Below are 6,756 nucleotides of genomic sequence, written 5' to 3'. Positions count from 1 at the left end.
GTGACAACACCGCAAGAAATATGGGCAAAATCCACATTCCTTGTGCTGTGCAAAAATCCATTTAGAAGTTCAGTAAACATGAAGTTAGCTTAATGATGTGGGTATTATCCAAAGTTTCAGTCTGACTCAGCTCTGCAAGGAAGCATTTTCAGTGAAAACACGTACAAGTAGTATCAATAACATATTTCATACTCGAACGACTTTGGAAGATAACCAATTGATTTAGCTAATTAAATACGTCTGTCTCTGCTGCTTGGCTAATTGCCTTTCATATACCTTTGGGTACTGACTTAAGGGTATCGCACACCATCAGTGTATGTGTAAAACACATGCACTCATTGTTTTCTATGTAAGCCTGCACTGGGGTCGCTTCTCATATATCATTGCATCAACTCGTCGGGATACACTGGTATTATATTTTCCCCAGGAATCAACTGTCCATTAATACCTTTACCAAGGTGGTTATGTTTTTTGTTGTTTGTTGGGGGGTTTATTTTCTCTGTGTGTCAGCAGGATTACAGAACAACTACTGGCCCAGCCGAGGACGAAACCATTGAATTTTGGAGATCCGGATCACAGGACTGATACAAGCAATATTATTCACTTCTGCGCTTTCCGAGTTCCCCTCTTGTTATTATTACATCCACACCCCAGACTAGCACCTGACACCACTAACACTAGCAAGCCAATCCAAGACAAGAGTCCTGTGGTAAAAGAAATGAGAGAAGAAAAGACTTGTCAGCAGATAATCAACAATTTTCAAAGACTTTATAAGAATTGTAACAAACTGTCGTGATCTAGTTTGACCGGTGACAGAACCTGGGAGTTGTAGATTTAAATACCACAACTCTAAAGCAGTGGTGCTGAAAATTCTGAAAATCCTGTCTGAACAAAGAAACTGCACTATAATTCACTCAAGTTAAAATATGAGCATAGTCGATTAGCTTTTATTAACTTACATTTTCTCTCAGAACCACAGACGTAGAAATAAATGATGTGAATCACGGATCTCTTCTGTTTGCCAAATTACTCTCAAGCACACAATCCCAGGAAGCTCGAAGAGCAGTGCTGCAAGAGAGAGATGAAATTAGAGCGGATAAACTTGTGTGGACAGCAAAAAAAGGGGAAATGAAGGAGAGCAGGACACTCACTTGGGAGAAGTGTATTGAGCCAGACCTCAAGGTGCACTGCAGATCAACCTCTCTTTGACCCGAGGGGCTAATCACAATTTTAAAGCATCCCTGTGCCCCACCTTGCCATGACCCTGAGGGCAGACTCAGAGACAACCTCTCAGGAAGGTGTCCCCTCTGGTCTCATTAGAAATGGATGTGGTGTTTCTGTCAGACATGCTGGACTTGAGGGTTTTGATCAGCTCTGCCAAAGCAGAAAATGTAGCGCTGGCCTTGCACCTTGATGTACAGAACTCACAACGGTGCCTCTGGACATTGTGGACAGGAAGAGTAACCCCAAAGTTCAATGCAAAGCTCTGTCCCCAGTGACTGCGCAAACTAGTGATGATTATTCTTTATTTGTGTGTGTTTTAAGTGAAAGCATCTTCCCTCTCCCCATGGAGGTTAATACTGTGGGTCATTTCCTTCTCTGAAGAGGAAATTAAACACTGAGAGTAAGCCTTGAAATATCTCGGTGCATGGCTCCATTACTTATATCCCATAATACATCTTTGTATTTCATTAAGTCCAGTGCCCGCTTTTGTCCCAGTAAGCAGTCCAGGAGTCAAATACAAAGATAGCAGTTACTAAGCAAATGGGTCCCTATGCAATAGCTTTTCGTTTTATTTCCCCCCTTTTTATTTGTCTCCGTCAACCAATTGCTGAGCTCTGTGTGAGTGCATAAGAGTATCCTCTTTTTTTCTTCCCAAAGGGATAAAAGTCACCTTCTCTAAATCTCATTGAACAAAAAGTCACACAGAAAATAAAAGCTAAACTCTATATTCCGCCTGCACACAGAGTTCAAGCTTAGAGAGAACAGGGTTGGCACTTTTTAGTTCTCTCTTTGTCAGCAGGAATAGAGAGAGAGAGAGAGAGAGAGAGAGAGAGAGATACAGTGAGAGTAAAGAAGAGAGGGGCAGAGAGAGAGAAAGAAAAGCCAAGGCAAGTGTGTGAACCTTGAGAAAAAAAAAACAGCATTATTTTTCTAATTTACACAGAAGTAAAAGCATTCAGTTGGAATCACTTGACTCGTTACTTCTTAGACTCGGTCTCCTTCAGTAGTGCACACTACCTCCACCTCACCTCACTGTACCTAATTCACTCACTCTCCCTGTCTCTCCCTCTTGCGCATTGTGCCTCATCCAAGATGAAGGAGCAGAACAATTGAATCAGGTCATTCTGAATCATTGATGAGGCATGAGAGGCATGCAAAACTTGAATCTGACAGGGGAGCTGTAATAAGCCCCAAACAGGTACAGCTGATGTCTTTCGATTGACAGGCTTTTATTTCTCAAGGGTTTTGCTCAAACTGATCCTGCCCTTTTGGCAGAGCAAAGGCTCACAGCAGCTCTTGAAAACATCCTTGCAGTGTGAACTGCACTTGATATTTAAAGGTTTTAATCATTATTATGGTTTGATGTTATGTATTATCATCTAAGATGATCTTTTTTTTTTCTTTGTCCTTTCAGGTCGAGCATTGTGTCTATAATTTGTTGACTTATTTTTTTGATGATATTTCCCTTAATGAAAAACAAGAAGCATCACATTACAACGAGGTAAAAATGTCAGAAACAAAAAATGCCAACAGATTCCATTTCAAGCCAATGGAGAACATGTGACATTGACATTTCACTGCTTCAGAGACGTAGGGAGCAATCACAGGCCTGACCACTGTTACAATGGAAGCTTGTGTCTCTGGCGTTGACAACTGACACAATTTGAGGGCTGACTGAGCTCTCAAGTAGAGGTACAGCAGCCAGAACACTGCATGGCAGATGTTAGTGAGCATGTACATAATCTATTATATTTCAACTTGCATGGCTGATGTATAAAACTGTCCGTGCCTAATATAGTATTTTTTTCTATTAATTTTATGGAAACCAGATATTCCGTAAGAACAGTTAAGAGGGATGGCCTCTGCCAACTTTTCTCTATTAAGTAGTTAGAAATCTATTTTTATACCTTCCAATAATGAAGAGTCATCATCGTATCATATTAATAAAACTCTGGCTCAACTCTAATGATGATATGAATACAAATATTAGGATTTTTTGTGTACAGTATATTTGTATTATATACTGTATTATGTATAATTTAAGAGGTTCACTCGCTCCTCCTAAGGACTAAAGGTGGAACTTCGCAGAAGCAATCTTTAAATTGTGCATGGACCCTGTGAGAACTAAAAGTGAGTATGGTGCTAAAGTTTACTGGGGAATAAAAATGTATTTAAAGATTAATACAGGGTTGAGAAGTGGAGGGTAGAAAAAGACCAAAGGACATTCCGTCTCTGTGTGTCTACATTAATGTATGTGTGCAGATATGTATTTCTGTATTTCTGGCAATGTCATTAAAAAAATCCGTGCAGACAGAAGCAAAATAAAATCTGTAGAAAAGATTCCAGACACTACGCTATTTTAACATGAGAACCAGCCTTAAATTTACACCTCTGAAGAAATGGATTATGCCACTGCATGAGCCAGATGTTCTTCCCACTAGAGCACTTGCACATTCAGTAAGATAAAACTCTTCCTCTACAGTCGTTTAATTGCCTTTAATTGTTTATGTCTGCACCTGTCTGTATCTTCCAGTAAGAATCAAATTCTCCCCTGGGTGCTTGGTTAGTTTTCCCATCTTACTCTCTGTATTTGCCCTCGCCTCCTCCTACTACTTTGCACATAACCATAAAAGGATTCATTACTGACCAATTCTCCTGTCTGCTCATTTATCCAGAAAATCTGCTCATCATCTTGTGCTCGCCATTGACTCTGATTACATGCCCAAACAATGTGTTTACAGTTACAAATTTCCCTCTAACGAGATGACAGTAAGCACAATATTGTCCACCTAATGAGCTCGTAAAAGTAACATGCCAACAGTTTGGAGGCAGGATGTAATTGATGGAAAATAACCGTAATCTGAGGGGCAGGAGAGGAGGAAGGAGTGTGGTGATGAACTGGGTAACAACAAAGAGATTAATAGGCTTAGAAAAAAATCTAAAAGTGTAAGTGCAAGTACACTAAATGGGTAAATCTTTTTGATTTAATTAAATATGCTGTAATCAAAACACAATAAAATAATGTAAAATTCAAGCTGCTTTCACACCACCGCTCGGCAACGGCCTTACCTGCAAGAGCGATCCCCAAAAAGGGAAAGTGTTCTTTAAAGAAGCTCGACCAACCTCTTTACAACCCTACCGCCATGATGGATCCCCCCTGTCGCCGTCCCCTCACTGAAATGCCATGAGATTAAGAAAACACTTGTTCATTTCAAAATGTTCTGTACATTTCCACATAGTCATTAAAATCCCTAAAACTATCTCAAATCCATGTCTGAGTATTCAGTCATGTTTCTGTACCACCTTTAATACATTAACTTTGTATTGTGAAGTGTCATTGACATTTGAATGCATTTCTCAGTCAACACTGAATGGAAGCGGCCGTTTTCCACAAAAACAGAGGAGAGCTGTAGAATAAAGCTTCAAGCAGAAGTGCAAACCTGGAGTTTGTAAGAGGATAGAGGATTTACTGTGCGTTGCACCTCTCTCCTCTCATCTTTTTGACTCTATTTCTCTCCCTCGCTGCCTGAATGGAATTATTGACCCTTGAATAACATAGGAGTTAACAGCCAGGAACAATTACAGCCAAAGAAAAAATATCAGAAACACATACGGATTAAAAAAACGTTCACGCTTTATGTTTCTTCTTAATTTACCCTCTATCTCCACACTGTGGATCTACCCTCTGTTAAGTATCATTCCCTTACCACCACCCTGATTCACTGAACCGTGCCTAGTATTTCCACCGGTTGATGGGTTAATCCCCTCGCCCCCCACCATCGTATTCTCAGTCTTATCTGGTCACCCAGGTGTATAAGATAGGCCCACTGTGCAGTGGTCCGTTTGTAATGGTAGTCTGTGTTGTGTGCTCAGTCACCCTGCTGTTTCACAGATGCTGTGCTTTATCTGAAGCAGGCTGTGGTTATTATAGAGGGTAAGAGACACTGGTCCCCCGGGTAAATGTATAGTGTGAAAGTGGATAAAGTCCATGATTAACACACCTTGCGCCATTGTTCTTGTGCTGCAACCTCTGCACGTGTCTATTTAGGTGCATGCAAACACACCTCGCTTTAAATAAAGACATGCTTGTAGGCCTAAAACTTGATGTGCAATCATATGAACGCTCAAAATTGATTTATTCCATATATCCTAGAGTAGATAGAAAATCAATTATATGCAATCTTATGCACATACAGCTGTGTTCAACAATACAAGGATCTGTAAAGATTATGTTTTCACTTATCATGCCTTGTCAATAAGTGTCGCATATAGCTGACAGGACGATATGATTGTCATGGATTTACAGCTCCAGCATAGAGAGCAACTGCTGCACAGATGTCAATCATGTAAAATATGAAAAGTTACAATTTCTGACCAAAACTGTACATTAATAAACAATTCAAATGTCCTAGTTGCTTATGACTACATTATAGTGTGATACACACCATTTATTAAACGGCTAATAAATATTGTATAGGGGGACTGAAAGTAAAGTGTTTTAAATAGCTTTACTTTAAAGTTACAGGCACCTTTATAGCACAAAGGTTACTTCTATTTACAATTCGGCTCTTTTGTCTGTTACACGATGACTGACTCGTCTAGTTAAGTGAGAGAGAGTAAGGTATTTAGGCTCCCCCTTTGCTTGCAAGCACAAAAGGATTGTGAAACCTGCCTCCTGAGGGGTGGAAAAAAAATGAGCAGTTTGTTTTTGCAGAGAACACACTGACACTCACTTATAATCACAAGCACACATACTGTACAGTGCACATGCTCGCTGCAGTCAGTGAGCACATACATACATAGCTGTTTGCACAGATAAATCCATCATGTTGAGCTATTATGCTGCTAGCGGTGCTGGGGAGAATTGCATGCCCCATCCCTCATCTGTGCTTTATTTCTGGCTAAAAATAAGCGGACAACTAAATAAGTCTGAGCTCTAAAGGGACTTAAGCAGTTGAAGGAGCTCAGCAAGTTCGGACCGGCAGATTTGAAGTCTCATCGGCTCTCAGGGTTAATTTGATTTGAAATGCGATTCGTTTGTTTTTCCATTTCACTATGTTTGAAGAACACTGCATGACCCATGTGAGGATAAATCGAGTGAAGTAAGGTGATATGACAAACGCTATTCAATTCGAAGGACTTGTTATAGACCTGATAAAAATTCATGCTTAGATATGCCCTGAAGTGCTGTGATTGGTTAATGCCGTGTGGGAGTGCGTCTCCACGTCAACAGAATCCTGGTTTGGGTTGATAGGGAGAACAAGCCTGGTAGGTAATCTTCCTCATTCCATGCTCCCCTCTTTAAATGGGAAGCACCGAATTCATGCTCATTGTCAATCCCCACTTGTCTCACTTATTTCTGTACCTCTGTGAATAAATCACTTGTGTTCATCCTTATCTGTCTACCTTTGTGCATGTGTGTGTCAAATAATATGGAGATATTTCATCAGAAGAATTCAAATAGTTTCAGATGAGTTTACAGTCACATAATAAAATCACCGTATAACACTGACACATTACTGGGTTGACTTT

This window comes from Pholis gunnellus (genome assembly GCF_910591455.1).
Source record: "Pholis gunnellus genome assembly, chromosome: 7".
Classification (NCBI taxonomy): domain Eukaryota; kingdom Metazoa; phylum Chordata; class Actinopteri; order Perciformes; family Pholidae; genus Pholis; species Pholis gunnellus.
The sequence above is the reverse complement of the archived record's forward strand: the minus strand, read 5'-3'. Positions refer to the sequence as shown.